We start from the raw sequence: 18,194 nt of genomic DNA, 5'->3' as shown, positions 1-18,194 counted from the left end.
TTTACATTTCCTGTTATCAACCTCTGGTTCCTTGATCTAAGTTGATTTTAATTACCTGCAATTTACATTTCCTGTTATCAACCTCTGGTTCCTTGATCTAAGTTGATTTTAATTACCTGCAATTTACATTTCCTGTTATCAACCTCTGGTTCCTTGATCTAAGTTGATTTTAATTTCTAGCAATTTAAATTTCCTGTTACCAACCTCTGGTTCCTTGATCTAAGTTGATTTTGATCTCCTGCAATTTAAATTTCCTGTTATCAATCCCTGGTTCCTTGATCCAAGTTGATTTTAATTTTCTAGTATTTTAACTTCTGTTGCCGATCTCTAGGTCACTAACTTAGGTATGCTTTAGTTCCCTAACTTCGAACACCTAATCGTCCAAAATATGGGTCTGAATCTTTACATAATTCCTACACGGGAAAATTTTTCCCTTTAATAGAAATTATGTAAAGAGGGGCAGCTGTCGACACCATATTTTGGCCGATCCCCAGAATCAATAAACTTTGAAACCGATCCCCAGTACTAAGTCTCCCTTTGACAGCCAATTACATTCCCGATCTCTCTTTGCTAGATAACCACATTTCCGATCTCTCCTCACAAGGAATTGAATCAATGCTAAGGCCTCATATCAGTCAAAGCCTTACCGATTTATTAAATCACTCACCGATCTCTCAAACCCATTGTCGAATCTCCTGACCAGTCAAGTATATTCCTAATCTCTTTTGACAAATGAAATTGAACTGACACTAGATCTTTGTTACCAGTTTTATTGCCGATCTCCCTTTCAAAAGTTTAGGAATAATCAAAGGTTCCGTTCCGGTTTAATGATGATCCCGATCTTAAATGTTCAAACCAAATTTCCAATTTTAATTAAGTCCTGTTTAGCGTTGGTTCCTTACCGATCTCATGCTCATTGTGTTTTCCGATCTCTCACACTTAGGTTAATAATCACTTTCAGTTATTTCAACATACTCAGACAATCAAGTGTTCAAATATTTTAGAAATTTTCCGATCACAACCATTCATCGAACAAAAGAGGCATTTCATTTCATTTCATTTCAAGAATTTGTACAAGTCATTCAACTGGAGGATCACCCCCAGCCTGATCTACATTTTGTCCGTCTCCCCTCTCACCCTCAGCCTCCTCCTCACTCTCCTCACCTTCATCCTCGGGAGCCAGGTTGGCCATCCAGGAGAAGTCCTCCTCAGGGTAACGCTTCTTGAGCTCAGCCAGGAGATCTCTGTGGGCATTCACATAAGCGCCGGCCACTCCAGTCACCATCTCTTCTTCTTTCGCCTTGAGCTCCTCAGCAAGGTGAGCGAGTTGAGCAGCTTCGTCGGCCCGGAGTGCCTGAACTTCTCCAAGAGCATGATCCCGTTCAGCCAGAACATGAGCTTGCTCGGCCACCTTGTCCTCATAGTACTTCATTCACCCCTCAAGTTGAGATATGTAGTCCCGAGCGGATGATAGTTGGGATCGGAGGGAAGCTGCTTCATGACCTATCCTCTCGACCTCTTTACCCAGGCGATGCGCCTTCTCCCGGACCATGTGCTGGTTCACCAAACACTCCACGTTCAGGCTCATAGATCTGGTCAAGATATCATCAAGGCTATCCAGAGACAGCCTATACCGATCTTCTCGAAGACAGATAGAGGATGCCAAGACCTTGGCGAAACCAGGGTTCTCTCGAACCGTGCGATTTTTCTCCAGTGAATGGACCAAGACTTGGGCATCGCGAGAAAGGGGCCTCACCTGTTGTTGGGAAGGACCCCCTTCCGCGCCCGGAACAACTACAGGAGGTGGAGGCGGCTCTTCCCGGCGAGGAGGAGATCGGATCACTTTCACCTCGGGGATCGGCGGTCCCGAAGGTTGAGACGAGCCTTCTCGTATTTCCCCGGGCTCACGACGAGGTGTCTGCATCTCCTCGGCCCGCTTCATCTCTCGTACCTTCCGGGAGATCTCCCTCTTTCGCTTCCGGCTCTCCTTGGAGGCTTCGCCGCTTGCCATACCTGCACAAAGAAGAGGTCAGTGAGATCGCTAAGGTCCTGAGATATGAGATGTAGAAAATACCGATGCCGAGGTCAGAGAGCTGAAGCCCGCGATCTTTGCCGGTGATCAACTCCATTGTCCAGTGATGAAGTTCGCAACATCGCATCCAAACAAGAGAACTTTTCTCTGGACGCCTGCTCCTTCAACTCCATCACCATTGCGCCCTTTTCCCTATTCAACACGAGACGCTTCGGAATTAAGGGGCCTTGGTGTAGCCAGCTACGAGGGAAACCCTCAAAGCCATTCGGATTTTTGCTCCTTAGAATGAAAAAGCGGTTCTTCCAATTTTTCAGGGAGGAGGGCAGATCGGTGAAGAGCCCGCAATGTGGCTTCGCCTGAAAAAACCAGTACTCGTCGTCCTTTCGACGAGTTAACCTATGCAGTTCGGCGAATAGCTTAGGCGTAGGACAGAATCCCTTAGCTCGGCAGAGGCCTCGGAAGGCTACTAAGATCCGCCACGAGTTTGGGTAAACTTGGGCTATGCACACTTGGAAAAATTTTAAGACTTCCTTAAAGAAATCGTCAAGAGGGAACTGCAGCCCGGCTTTCAACTGTTCTTCGTATACCATAATCATGTCGTTCTCTTCGAAGAAATGATCGGCCCGGTGATCGCCGTGACACCGGATAAGTTCATATGAATCAGGCTCAATGTTGTACGCCTGGTTGAACGACTGCAGATCGGTCTCTTGAAGGACCGATGGCAGCTCGTCCATGGGAAGATTCTCTCTCCCTGAAGAAGGCGCATGCCTTGATGATGTCGCTTGTCCCCGAGCTGGAACGGAGACCCTAGGAGGTTCAGGTCGCGCGCTTGGCCCGACCACCTCTACTTCATCAGATGACCATGAGAACTGGATGGAAGGAGGGCTCGCCGCTCTCTGACCTTCGGCACCGCTCATTTTCAAAGGAAATAAAGAATTTAAACTAAAAGAAGGATCAAAACCCTTACTGGAGCTTGATCGGAGTCGGAAGAACTTGAGAAAATGAGAGAATTTTAAAGTTGTTCGGGAGAGACAAAAAATGGCATAAGGGAGCAACTGGCTAACCCCACCCCTATTTATACTCGTCCGAGAATTTAATGCTCACGATGTTCCAGGCAATGCATCGGTTAGCGGGACTCGCTAGCTGTTCTGACACGTCTCACGAATATTCCAGAATTCCATAAGGAGAGACCGGCCAGTTAGGGATCGGCTAATCAAGGCGAATGTTTGAAAGTACGGATCGGTTCAAGTTTGTTCAGTTAGGAACCAGATCGGATAAACACACCAGAGATCGGAAAATAATTAATGCAATAATAATAAGATGATAATTGACAAAATAAAATCTTTATTTCCAAAAGATCGGATTACATCATTTGGGCGATATCTAGGGATCGGATTACATTAAAATTGGACTACATCATTTCGGTGATCTCTAAAGATCGGATTACATTGAAAATAAAATACATCATTTGGGCGATCTCTAGAGACCGGTGGAACATCCCATCTAAAGGCCTATGTCAAAGCCTAGTCTCGTGGCTGAGTCAAAAGATGTGTTTGACCAGGAGACCGGCTGTTGACATCGGATAGATGTACAGCTCAGATGGGGTGACTATGACTCCCATGAAGATGAGAGACATCGTCATCGATGTTACCGCTCGAAACCAAGCCGCTGTCGGAACACCCAGTGCGGGGAGGAGCCAGATGAACGCCAAGGGGCAGTCGCTGGTGTTAAGGGGAATATTAGTAGTCTTCTCGCCCGAAATCAGTTCGCCGTTTGTATCGGTCGAACGATTCGAGGTCAATAAGATCGAGGTCCTTGATCCAGATCAGTAAGTTAGTCCAGTTCTCTCACCATCATCAGATAAGGTCATTACGATTCTTCGATCACCGGGATCGTAAATTTTCAGTCAGAGAATAAAAAGGTCCATCGGAAAAAGATCAAAAGCCACAATCATGGCCGGAACTACTGCCGGAGCAGCTAGAACATAAAAGCAAGAAGGAAGAGAGGAAAATCGAATGAGGAAAGTCTCTTCTATCAGGAGTATATATAGGGCGAAATCGGGCATTTATTGCTAAGCAGAAAACGAAGCGGACGCTTCGGGAATCGAGGGGAATTAATGCTTTGACTGGACCGGGCCTGATTAAGGGAAAGATCGGAATGATAGAGATCGGAAGAAGGGAGGCCGGTATAAAAGATCGGAGAAGGATTATGTTAAGAAGATCGAAAAGGAAGAGAGAGCAGAAAACAAAAAGAATAAGGCGCCTACCGCTGTCGTCATAATTAGAGCCGAGGTAGTTAAAGCGTTGCAGGTAAAATCTCAACCGCACGCTCCAGAATCGCCCGCATTACTGACAGGTGCCAGAACATGTCATGACAGCGCTGTTCCTTCCAATCTCCACCGTTGATCCGACTTGTAAGGACGAGCCCGGGGCCCTTGGATCAAAGAAGAAGACGACAAGACCAGCGCCTTTCACTCCTAGCCTTTGGATCGCCCCGGACAAGAGAATTGGTGACCGTCAGATTAGAGGTGGAAAAGGACAAATATTCTGAAGGTGATCTCGGCCGTCTGTTCTGATTCTCTTTAATTCTTGAGCCTCGGATTATGTCCTTTGAAATCTTGACCCTCCATCTCCCTCAAGATAGATCCTGACCCTTCAGGGAAAGCACCCGGTCCCTATAAATACCTGCATGAAAAACTGTTCAGAGGACGGACAAAAAGAAAGGAGGTAGTTACTATAGCGGAAGAACTCTGAAATTTAATTCAGATCATTACTCTGCTTTCATAAGAAGAACTTTTGAAACCAGTTTTCCGAAGTGTTTTCTTAAAAGATTATGAACACTGAAATTCTCCATTTTTAGCTCGTTCATTATCCCATAGCGTTCACATTTTTCAGTTCCTTGTTATCTTTATTTTCACTTCCATCGTCCATGCTCAATCTCATTTAAACTCGGGTACAATTCTGACTCGATTGCATTTAGTGAAGCACCCTTTGTTCCAAGGCGAACCTTAGTCTCCCGGCTATCAACTTGCAATCTTATTACGTTTTGTGATTCTGTAGTTGGTTCACTAGATTCGACTCCTTACAGGTCAGTGTTCATATTGCCATTTTATTAAGTTTAGTTCTTGTTTTACGTATTTCCTTTTTCCTTTTTATGCATGTTATTTTCTTTAAGTTCATATCACGCTAGAAAAATACAAAGAAAGGTTGTGCTCTAGTTTGTTTCCGTGTCGGCCAATCTATACTTTTGTTAATCTTCATTATTTCTGAACGCAAGTCATCTAGTCCCGAGTAATGTATAAGTGGTTGGATGAAATGTAGGTAACGGCAACTTAAGAGTCCCTTTGAAATAATGAAAGGTCTAAATAATAAGCCAGGAAAATGGTGAAGCCGAGTCACTAGAACAACTCAATAGATTATTGGGCAAGACGTCCTAAGACAGAGTAAAACCAAACCCTGGATAACTAAATGAAATAGATCGGCTATCGAAAATGCTGGTGAGATGACCATATAGGAAGGTCGGAGGATTCGGTTTGGTATCCCCTGCCCAGTCCTAAGGTACCAATAAGTTAAAGAAGTCTTGCTCAGACCCCCTGACACCCTTTGAACGTCAAAATCTTTAGCCTTAGGTCCTCTCGATAGGTAAAATTTAGAGAGATCGGAAAAATCCTTATCCGACTCCCATTAAAATAAAAGAGATCGGAGGAGAGTTCTTATCCGGCTCTCAATCTAAAACTTTAACAAATATTCAAAAGAGACCGGAGGAGAGTTCTTATCCGGTTCTCAATCTAAAATTAAAAAAAAAAAACATTTAAAAGAGATCGGAAGGGAGTTCTTATCCGATCCTCAAATCTAAAACTTTAACAAATATTAAAGAGATCAGAGGAGAGTTCTTATCCGATTCTCACCTAGAATTTTAACAAAATAATTTAAAAGAGGTCGGAGGAGAGTTCTTATCCGATTCTCACTTAGAATTTTAACAAAATAATTTAAAAAAGGTCGGAGGAGAGTTCTTATCCGATTCTCAATCCAAATTTTAACAAATATTTTAAAAGAGATCGGAGGAGAGTTCTTATCCGATTCTCAATTCAAATTTTAACAAATATTTTAAAAGAGATCGGAGGAGAGTTCTTATCCGATTCTCAATCCAAATTTTAAAAAGTGATCGGAGAAGAGTTCTTATTCGATCCAAAATTCTAATTTTAATCTAAAAGAGATCGGAGGAGAGTTCTTATGCGATTCTCAAATTGAATTTTAACTAAATAGCCCCTTCAAACAAAAATAACATACAACAATAACTCACTAAGGTTGTCTCATTTACTTATGTATCTGGATAATCCGAATTTAGTGAAAAATCAAATATTCCTTTTGTTAAAAGGATTAACATTTCCTTTCAAGCCCTCCTAACTAATTTATAAAGAATGCAAAGTTAAATCTACTTACCCTTATTAAGGGACGAGGTGGGGTGCCTAACACCTTCCCCACCCGTTTACGGATCCCGAACCTAGAATCTCTGTCTTGAAGTGGTTTCATCTCAATTTATCTTCACAAATGGTTTTCTTTAGTTTCCCTCAAAACTAAAGTGGCGACTCCTCACTCTTTCCCACTTCGGTGAGGGTTCGTTCAGGCGACCGCAAAATACCTTGCGACAGCCCTGACTATCTTTCTCTGATAAGCCTGCATATGATACAAGGCTTGCATCCTCTTCTCATCAATCAAAGCTGGTTCTCCATATCTTTTTTGGGCCCACTCATTTTTCAGGATCTTAGCTTCTAGTATCACTCTCAAAGATTTGACCTCTAGTTCAATGGGTAGCACTACTTTAGTCCCATACACTAAAGAGAATAGGGTTGCCCTCGTGGATATTCTTGTAGTAGTGCGATAACCCCAAAGAGCATAAGGGAGTTTCTTAAGCCAATCCTTATAGATTTCAACCATTTTTCTCAAAATGGTTTTCACATTCTTATTTGCTGCTTCTACTGCTTCAGTAGTCTGTGGCCTGTATGGTAAGGACTTGTGATGCTTAATCTTAAATTCGGCAATTAATTCAAAGAAATTACATTTGAACTGGGTGTCATTATCTGATACTGTCTCATGGGGTACCCCAAACCTGCAAATCAAGTTCTTTCGCACAAACTAACTTATCTACTTGTCCCCTACTACTTTATAAGATTTAGCTTCAACCCACTTGGTAAAATAGTCAATTGCCACAATGATAAATCTATGGCCATTAGAAGTCGTGGGAAAAATCTTCCCAATAATGTCTATGCCCCATATTAAGAATGGCCACAGTGAAGTCATACTATAGAGTTCACTGGGCAGTAAGTGATTCAAATTCCCATGGATTTGGCACTCATGGCATCTCTTCATGAATTTAACGCAGCTAGTATCCAAGGTAGACTAGTAATAGCTTAATCTTAAAATTTTGCCCGCTAACACCCTTCCGTTCATGTGAGGACCACACATTCCTGCATGTACTTCCTCCATTATCTGCTCAAACTATTTTTTTTTCACACACAAGAGCAATAGTCCTTCAAAGAACCTTTGGTAGAGTTTTCACCCAGTTAAAGTGAACTGAGTGGCTAATCTATGGATTGTAACTCTATCCCTACTAATGGCTGACTATGGGTATTCTCTTACCTCTAAGTATCTTCTTATGTCCTCATATCATTTCCCCTCATCTTCTAGATCCAAATGTGCTATTATTAACCCTTCATAGCATGGGATTTTACTCCTCATTAGGATAACTGGCTGGGTTAACTTTTGATCGCCCTTCTCCCATAAGGATACCAGCGTGGCTAGAGAATCAGCCATCTGGTTCTGAGTTCTGGGCATGTGCTTTATAGTCACTTCCTCAACGGTAAATAATAGTTTCTTAGCATACTCCAAGTATGGCCTCAACTTTTCTTCTTTCAATTCCCATTCACCTTTAACATGGGAAACCACTAGCATTGAATCTTCGAACACCTCTACTTTTTTAGCTCCAACAACTATTAATACCTCCAGGCCACAAATGCAAGCCTCATATTCTGCAACATTATTAGTGGCTAGGAAACATAGCCTTTTTGACATTAACAGTTGTTCTCCATTTAGTGTTTCCAAAACTACCCCTATACCGGCTCCGCTCTTATTCATGGCCCCATCAAAGTACATTTTCCATGGCTAGACCTCTACTAGCTTGAGACTCTCATTTGGGAAGGCTGTTTCAACTTCTTCCTCCTCATTAACTGGATTTTTAAAAAGAAATTCGGCCACTACACGCCCTTTGATGGTTTTTTGAGTCTCATACACAATATCAAATTCAGACAGTAGGATCAACCATTTAGCCAATTTTCCAACTAGCACCAGTGTTTCAATAGGTACTTTAAAGGATCCATCCGGGATACTACAATAACTCGATGGGTCTAAAAGTAGTGCCTTAACTTCTTAGTTGCCCATACTACAGCCAGACAGGTTCTTTCTATTAGTGAATAATTTTCCTCATACGCAAGGAGTTTCTTACTGATGTAATAAATGACTCTCTCCAGATTCTCTATTTCTTGTGCCAGCATTGCCCCAGGACCATGTTTTCCACTGATAGGTAGAGGATTAGAGAGATGCCAGGGATGGGTGGTGATAAAACTGGTGGATTAGTTAGGTACTACTTTATCTTTTTAAATGCCTCTTGACATTGCTCATTCCACACCACTGGTTGATTCTTTCTTATTAGCTTAAAAATTAGTTCACAGGTAGTTGTAAACCTATCTATGAACCTATTGATGTACTGTAATTTTCCTAAGAAACCTCTAACCTCTTTTTCTATTCTCGAGTTGGCATCTCCTAGATTGCCTTCACCTTATCTGGATCAACTTCAATCCCTTTCCTGCTGATCATATGCCCTAACAGTTTGCCTGAAGTGACCCCAAACACACACTTGCTAGGGTTTAGTCTCAATTTATACTTGATGACCCTCTGAAAGAACTTCTCTAATGCCTCAAAATGTCCCTCCCTAATTGGGGATTTTACTACCATGTCATCCACATATACTTCAACTTCTTTGTTCATCATGTCATGAAACAACATAGGAGCCATTCTCTGATAAGTCGCACCAACATTTTTTAGCCCAAAAGGCATGACCTTATAACAATAAGTCCCCCATTCAGTGATAAAAGTTATCTTTGCTTTATCTATCAAATCCATGAGGATCTGATTATATCTCGAAAAACCATCCATGAAGGAGTACATGGCCATGCAAGCAGCACTGTCAACAAGCACGTCGATGTGAGGCAATGGGAAATCATCCTTGGGAGTAGCCTTATTCAGGTCCCTATAATCTACACACATCCAAACTCGTCCATCCTTCTTGGAGACTAGCAGAATGTTGGCTAACCACTCGGGATACTCAATTACTTCAATGAAATCAACCTCAATGAGCTTTTTCACCTCTTGAGCTATCTTTTCTTCCCATTCTGGCCTAAGTCGACACTTCTTTTATTTTACTGGCCTCATGTTAGGGTCTGTGGGGATCTTGTGCTGTACTATGTATCGATCAATTCCTGGCATATCTTTATAAGACCAAGAAAATGTTTCTTGGTACTTTATTAATAAGGCTATAAATTTATCTCTTTCTTTTTGGGTTAAATCTTCAGCTAACTTAATGTCTTTAGGATCATCTGGTGTACCCAAATTAATAGAGATTGATTTTAATGCATTAACAGAAACAGATTCTAAATGATTATGAATGCTATGCGTATGGCCATTAGGATGAACATCAAACAAGTAAGCAAAAGGACTAGTCATATTATTAATTTTTGCCTCAAAATCATCATCAAGTACATTAGAAATAAAAATATCAGTATCACTACTGTGAGCATTACAAAAGATAGACTCAAACTTAGCGGCATAGGTCCAAGTGCTTGGCTTCCATGCAGACTTTAACTTGATGGCACTGACCTCCTATTCTAACTCCTCAACATGATGCAGCTCCTGGTCATCAGTCCATGCAATTGCCCCCTCCCTAATGAACTTGGTGGGCTTGAGTCCCTCTTCATCTTCAGATGGCTAATAGCCCAGCCCATATCTAATAATCTACTCCTTTATTTCTAGAAAAGTCATTGGGCCATTAGCTTGTTTTCCCATATCTATGTTAGAAAAAAAACTTCATCCCTTTCATCATAGTGGCCACCCTAGGGTCCATCCAGTCTTCATAGATCCCAGCAACTTGGAAACCAAACAATAGTAGTATTGAATCATCCACTTGCAGCATAGCTACTTCCCCATCTCTTTCAGTATTGATGGTGATTATACCATTTTAGTGCGGGATCTTGATCTTTTGGTGGAGTGTAGAGGGGACTCCACCTAAGGGATGGAACCAAATTCTACCCAACAGTAAAAAGAATATCATGGGGATGTCTAGCATAGTGTACTCAACTTTGATTTCTATAAGCCTTACCTTAACTATAGTCTTGAACACCCCTATCACATTTCTCTTTGAATCATCATAGGCCCTGATAACCAGATTAGAACCAATTAGCTCAGACATAGAAATTTCTAATTTTGGCAGAATCTTCAGAGGGCATACGTTAATAGTTGACCCATCATCTATCATCACACAAGGCACTTTCCATCCTTTAACCTCGGCGGTCACAAATAGAGCCCTACTGTGGTTTCTCCCCTCAACTGGGAGATTATGATCAGAAAATGTAATAGCACCCCCATCTTCTATAAGCACAATTTTAGCAATCTCTTTTGGAGTTATCTCTGTGAAGACTTTAAGTACACTCAAGGCCTTAGTCAGCATAGTTCTGTGTTTTTCTGATGCCAATTGCAATTCCTAGACCATCACACTAGCCTGAGTTCTTTTCAATTGCCTAAGGACCTGGTCATCCTCTTCATCTGTGTCCTCTTTGGCTAAAATCTTGGCTCTCCCTCTCACATCATCCTTCTCCATGGGTGGATCAAGATAATGTCTACCACTCCTAGTCATGTGGCTCACCCTACTCTTTTCCTTTCCATCAGAGTCAACCTAAACATCTAACAAACCTTCCTCATCATTGGAACTATCCCAGATATCAATTTTCATCACAGATCGAGGTTCATCAAGCTTTTGGATAGGTTGGATAAGGTGGAGAATTTGGTTAGGGTCAATTGGGCTGGGAGAAATCATGTAAAGTCCTAGTGGGGGTGGAACATTATGGTTAGGCATCAGGTTAGTGTGTGTGTTGGGTCGGTTTTCTAGGTCAGCTATTTTCTTGGCATCGATCAGGTCCTGAACTTCGTGTTTTAGCTGAAAACATCTATCAGTGTCATGGCCGTGAGTTTAATGGAATTAGCAGTATAGGTTAGCATTGTAATTGGGTGGCAGTGGGTTTGGTGGAGGTCTAAGTGCCAAAGGGTGGAGGAGACCCCACCCCAAGTTTTGAGTCGCTCGAAGACTTTAGATAGGGGTTGATTGAACTGAGAGAACTTTCTAGGGGTGCGAGACATGGTCTGAACCTCAATGACTTTGTTTTTCCCAGTAATGTTGCCAGCTGACTGGTATCCTCCCCTCTTGGGCTGATAACTCTTCCTTTCATTGTTCAATACATCCTCCACTAATACCCTAACATCATATAGCTGCTCAAAGGTAGCTAAGGGATAATAACAAAGTTTCTCATAATAACTAGGCTACAGACTTTTCATTACCAAGAACACCTGATCCTTTTCAGTAGGCCTATTGGTCATCTTCATGGCCTTTTTCCTCCATCTCAATAGATACTTAGAAAAGGTTTCATTTGGTTTTTGCCTAGTGGTCTCTAAGTCTCTCAGGGTAACATCTAAAGTTGTATTATAGGAGTACTGTTGCACAAATCTCCTAACTAGCTCATCCCAATCTCTTCTCACAGTGGCTTTTAGCCCATGATACCATGAAGATGCAACTCCTTCTTGTGACATAGAAAAGAACTGAGTGACTTGGTTCTAAGTCAAACCAGTTGTTCTCATGATTATCAGATAAGACCAAAAATCAATTTAATCAAATTATTAATTATGGATTTATAGCATCAAGCATGATGTCATGCATGATGTCATCATCCTTCACTTTTCATTTTCTTTTTTTTCTATTAGTTCTTTAATTTAATTCTCGATTCAAATTTTCTTTTCTCCGATTTTATTTGACAAGCTTAGGTCGAGTTAGCTCTAGGAGTCAATTGACCAAATTGCTCTCGCCTGCTCAACCCGCTTGCAAATAATCCAATATTTCTTCCTACTCCTCGACCTAATTATTTGATTGGCTTAACGCTTCTTTTTCATGATTTTCTTTTCCATCAGGTTTATAATGGTCCTGGCGACCGCGCCACATTTTGCGATTCGAAATTTGAGTTTAAATCGACTTCGCAATGCTCTCTAGAAGGTCACCCATCGTGACTCTCGCCGCTTAACTTTATGTTCGCTTTTTTGTTAATACTTAACTAATTGGACATTACTAATTATTTGTGTTTATGGCTTCTCTAGTTGTCTTAAGTGTGGTTCTAATCTTAATTGTCCGGGACCACACCGGTCACCTAATGCTGAAATATACTGTGCTATACAAATAGGAGTGTTACAGACGCGCAACGCCCTGTTTCGGCTTCCCAGCCGAAATTCGGCAGACCCGGCCACCGATTGGGCCGGGTCTTGTGTCAAACAAAATCTACACCTTGAGAGCTTTCTATAGACACTAAGAACACCAAAATCCATCGAGCGTTTTATCCAATTTTTGTCCGGGCAGTTTTAGCTCATTTTGACCTTTGGGCTAGATTTTTTGCAAACCGTGAACCCCACGAGAAAATCGAAAGTACCAGAGCGCTCCCCTCGTCAAAAGCTTCGTAGCAATATAACTTTCGAAATTTTTCTATACCGTTTTTCAGTGGGTCCCACAAAACTTCGTAGTGTTTTTTTGAGCATTAAATGAGCTTAGAAAATTTCATAAAAATTATATACTAACCCCCGTGTTGTGGGCTTTGTGTAGGTACCTTCAATTCGCGGAAATTCGACGGTTGCCCGGGTCTGTGAAATTCTGGCCAGACAGACCGGCTACCGAAAAAGTCTTGGAATTGGATCGAGATTTTGGCTACCCCACCATTGTCAGACGTTCCGAGCATGTTTCCAGAGTTAGAATTGGCATAGGTAAACCCGAACCTTGCTTTTTCGTAATTTTCTAGTGCTTGAATGGGATTAAAAATCCATAAAATATTCGTGGTAGCTCAAAAAATTATAATTCTTTTTGCATTAGCTTAGTAATGTTGCTAAGGACTGGATGTTGGACTGGATGAGGGAGCTGAGCTCCCATTTATTTTTATGACATTTGAGAGTGTGGAGGGTGAGCTGAGCTCCCCAATTGATTATATATTGTGTTTACAAGTCGAATGAGTCAAAAACTCCCTGTTGAAAGGTCCATTTTATGGCCGGACTTTGTCCGATTGAATTCTTGAAATTGGGCCCAAATGGGCCTTAGAGTTGGGTTGAGGAACAGTTAGGCTTACTACGAGCCTCGGGGGCATTAGGCTGGCCTAGGTCCTAGTGCTGGTCCGGCCCATAGGTTAGGTCGTGACAAATGTGGTATCAGAGTTTAGGCTCCAAATTCATAGGGAATAATTGTCTAAAGTGTTGGGAAGAGTCTAATAGGAATCACATGCAGAAAATAGGGTCTACATTCATCTTGCATTGTCATCTTTGCTTCTAGCTTCTGCTTCATATATTGTGTGTAAATATGAGTCTATAAAGCTGTCTAATATGCAGTTTTGAAATTTTGTGGGCTAATATTGTTGAATTTCAGGAAAATGCGTAGAAGCAAGAGAGCTGCCACTGCACCAGAACCAGATGTGCCTGACGAGGTGTCTGCACAGGATGAAGCGCCTGCCCCAAGGAGGCGGGGTAGGAGGCCTAGAGCTGTTCAAGTAGAGGAGCAGCCACCACCAGTACAGGAACAATCCTTTGTGGCCCCGGGTCCCATGGACCCAATGGCAGCTACTCTAGCTGGTTTAAAGAGAACCATCGATGTGATGGCACAGTATATGGTCCACCCTCCCTAACAGCAGCAATCCACTGCACCAAGAGGGGAACCGTACAAACAGATAATCAATTTCAAGAAATTGGTGCCTGGTACTTATGATGTGTCAGACGATGCCTATCGATTTTTGGATTCCTGCAAACAGGCAGGGATGGAGTTGCAGTTGACTGATAGGAGGCTCATAGAGTGTGTGCAGCATGTCATGGGGCCTATGCCTAGACAATGGATGAATGACTACATATTACCTCGGATGGAAGGTTTGTCATGGACCCAGTTTGTGGAATTGTTTATCAAACTGTTTATACCAGAAAGTTTCAAAGATCAAAAGCAGTGGGCCTTTGAGGCCTTAAGACAGAATGGCAGGTCTGTAGATGAATATGCTACAGAATTTTTGGAATTGAGTAGATATGCCCCTACAGCAGTGGCTACTGAGAGTATGAAGGTGAAAAGGTTCCTAAAGGGGCTAGATAGGAGGTATACAAACCTGGCCATGATGTCTGATCAGTCTTTTGATGTAGTAGTTGATCGAGCCCAACAGATTAAGATTAGCTATACTGGAGATGATAGTGGAAGAGCAAAGAAAAATAGAGCAGAGGGTTCTTCAGGTGTTCCCCACATGTGTACTACGGATAAAGGAGGCCAAACAAATTACAGAGGAAGAAGTAGGAATAAGAGGAGTGGCTTTAGACACAGATCTCGAGGATTCAGACTAGGGTACGGATCCAGCAGTGGTCACAGTTCGGGATATAGCAATTCTGGGTCTGGTTCAGGATCCTCCTTGGCACCTTGCGCACAGTGTGGAAGAGGACATTCAGGACCTTGTCTGATGGGTTCAGGAGTATGTTTCAGGTGTGGCCAACCAGGTCACTTTGCTAGGGAATGCCCCGTGTTCAGCGAGCCACAGATCTGGTCACAGGGTTACATGCAAATGTTCCTCGTAGTTGTATAATGGTGCTTCGGCATGGCGGGTAGTCGATTCGGGCACAGGGCCGAGGACAAGGGGGACATGGATTTAGAGGCAGATCAGGAGGTAGGAGTCAGTATTAGGGTTCTACAACCCAGGGTAGGGGTCAAGCTCAGGTTTTCACCCTGACCCACCAGGATGCTCAGGCTTCCAATGCAGTTGTGGCAGGTATTCTTTTGGTCTGTTCCTATGAGGCTCGTGTTTTAATAGATCCGAGTGCTACGCACTCATTTGTCTCCCCAGTATTTGCTATGAGATTGGGTAAGAACCCTATAACTTTAGAATGCCCTTTGTCTGTAGCTACCCTGCTTAGTGACAACATAGATGTAGATATGGTTTTTCCAGGTAGTCCAGTAATAGTGGATGGAAACATCCTCCCAGCAGACTTGGTTCCTCTACCAGTAATGGATTTCGATGTAATTTTGGGAATGGATTGGTTGGCAACTCATTATGCCACTTTAGACTGTAGGAACAAAAAGGTGTATTTCCACATACCTGGTGTGGAAGAGTTTAGCTTTGATGGTGACAGGAGCGTGGCTCCATATAATTTGGTGTCAGCAATTAGTGCTAGAAAAATGTTGAGGCGTGGATGCCAAGGGTATTTGGCATTGGTGAGAGATACATCTATAGAAGGTGTCAATATGGAAAATGTTCCTGTTATCAGAGAATTCATGGATGTCTTCCCTGAGGAGCTTCCATGGTTGCCACCAGGAAGGGAAATAGAGTTTTGTATTGATGTTGTGCCGGGTACAAACCCCATATCAATGCCTCCCTACAGGATGGCACCAGTAGAATTGAAAGAGCTGAAGGAGCAACTACAGGAGCTTTTGGACAAAAGTTTCATACGTTCGAGCACTTCACCCTGGGACGCTCCTGTTCTATTCGTGAGAAAGAAAGATGGGTCATTGAGGTTGTGTATTGATTATAAACAGCTGAATAGGGTGACTATGAAGAATAAGTATCCACTTCCTCGGATCGATGATCTGTTTGATCAGCTCCAAGGAGCTAGATTCTTTTCCAAGATAGACTTGCGATTAGGCTACCATCAGTTGAGAATCAAGAATGAGGATGTGTCCAAAACAGCATTCAGGACAAGATATGGTCATTATGAGTTCTTGGTGATGTCTTTTGGACTCACTAATGCACCAGCAGCCTTCATGGACCTGATGAACAGGGTGTTTAGGCCATTCCTGGACCGTTTTGTCATCGTATTCATAGATGACATTTTGGTATACTCTTGGACTGAGGAAGAACACGTGTGGCACTTGAGAATGGTGTTGCAGACCTTGAGGGAGCACCAGCTATATGCTAAATTTTTAAAATGTGAATTTTGGCTAGGAAGCATCTCATTCTTGGGACACATGGTTTCTAGTGAAGGCATTCAAGTGGATCCCAAGAAAATTGAGGCTGTAACTGATTGGCTTAGGCCTACAACAGTCATAGAGGTGCGAAGTTTTCTGGGGCTAGCTAGCTACTGTAGGCGTTTTGTGCAGGATTTTTCCAGGATAGCAGCTCCCCTAACTAAGTTAACTCGGAAGAATGTTCCATTCATTTGGACAGATGATTGTGAGGAGAGTTTCCAGAAGCTTAAGGAGTGTCTAACCACCGCCCTTGTGTTGACACTACCGATGAGTGGTGAAGGATATACCGTGTACTGTGACGCCTCCAGAGTTGGCTTAGGGTGTGTTTTGATGCAGAATGGAAAAGTAGTGGCTTATGCTTCAAGGCAGCTGAAGAGGCATGAGCAGAACTACCCCACCCATGATTTGGAAATGGCGGCTGTAGTCTTTGCACTAAAGATCTGGAGACACTACCTGTATGGTGAAGTGTGCGAGATATACACCGACCACAAAAGTTTGAAGTACATCTTCCAACAAAGGGATTTAAACTTGAGACAGAAGAGATGGATGGAGCTTCTGAAAGACTATGATTGCACTTTCCAGTACCACCCTGGGAAGGCCAATGTAGTAGCAGATGCTTTGAGCAGAAAATCTTCTGACAGCTTGGCACACATATCAGCCGAGAAGATACCATTGATTCAGAAAGTACATGAGTTGATGGATCAAGGTCTAATCCTAGATCTTTCAGATGAGGGGGTATTGTTGGCTCATTTTTCACTGAGACCAGACCTGCGAGATAGGGTTAGAGTTTCCCAGCACAGAGACTAGCAATTGATGAAGATCATAGAAAGAGCACAGCAGGGTGAAGGTGGTGAGTTTGGATTTGCCAATGATGGCGCCCTTATGCAAGGTTCCAGGATATGTGTGCCCGATGTGGACAATCTCAGAAATGAGATCATGTAAGAGGCACATTATACACTGTACAATATCCACCCAAGCTCTACCAAAATGTACCATGATGTGAAAGATAGTTATTGGTAGAATGGCATGAAGAGAGACATAGCAGACTTTGTGTCCAAATGCTTGACTTGTTAGAAGGTGAAGTTTGAACACCAGAGGCATCAGGGAAGCTGCAAGAGCTCCCTATCCCAGAATGGAAGTGGGAGATGATTACTATAGATTTTGTGACTGCATTGCCTCATACCACACGGGGATATGATTCGATACTGGTAATTGTAGACCGTCTAACTAAATCAGCTCATTTCTTGCCTGTGAAGATCACATATTCTATTGCATAGTACGCCCGACTCTATATTCGAGAAATAGTCAGATTGCATGGAGTTCCGGCTTCCATAATATCTGACAGAGGGCCCCAGTTCACTTCTCAATTTTGGAGAAAGTTGCAGGAGGCACTTGGCACACAGTTGAACTTTAGTACCTCTTTTCACCCTCAGATAGACGGGCAGTCCGAAAGAACAATCTAGACATTGGAAGACATGCTTCGCATGAGTGTTTTGGATTTTGGAGGTCAATGGGATGATCAGCTACCTTTGGTGGAGTTTGCTTACAACAACAGTTATCATTCCAGCATAGGGATGGCACCCTATGAGGCACTATATGGCAAAAAGTGTAGGTCTCCTCTGTGTTGGACGGAAATAGGAGAAGCGAAGGTGCATGATGTAGACCTAGTGCAGTACACTTCAGAGATAGTTCCTTTAATCAGGGAACGATTGAAAATAGCTTTCAGCAGGCAGAAGAGTTATGCAGATCCCAGACGGAGGGATGCTGAGTTTGCAGTAGGCGACTACGTATTCCTGAAGATTTCTCCGATGAAGGGAGTCATGAGATTTGG

Source organism: Hevea brasiliensis, chromosome 14, assembly GCF_030052815.1.
Source record: "Hevea brasiliensis isolate MT/VB/25A 57/8 chromosome 14, ASM3005281v1, whole genome shotgun sequence".
NCBI classification, from domain to species: domain Eukaryota; kingdom Viridiplantae; phylum Streptophyta; class Magnoliopsida; order Malpighiales; family Euphorbiaceae; genus Hevea; species Hevea brasiliensis.
The sequence above is the reverse complement of the archived record's forward strand: the minus strand, read 5'-3'. Positions refer to the sequence as shown.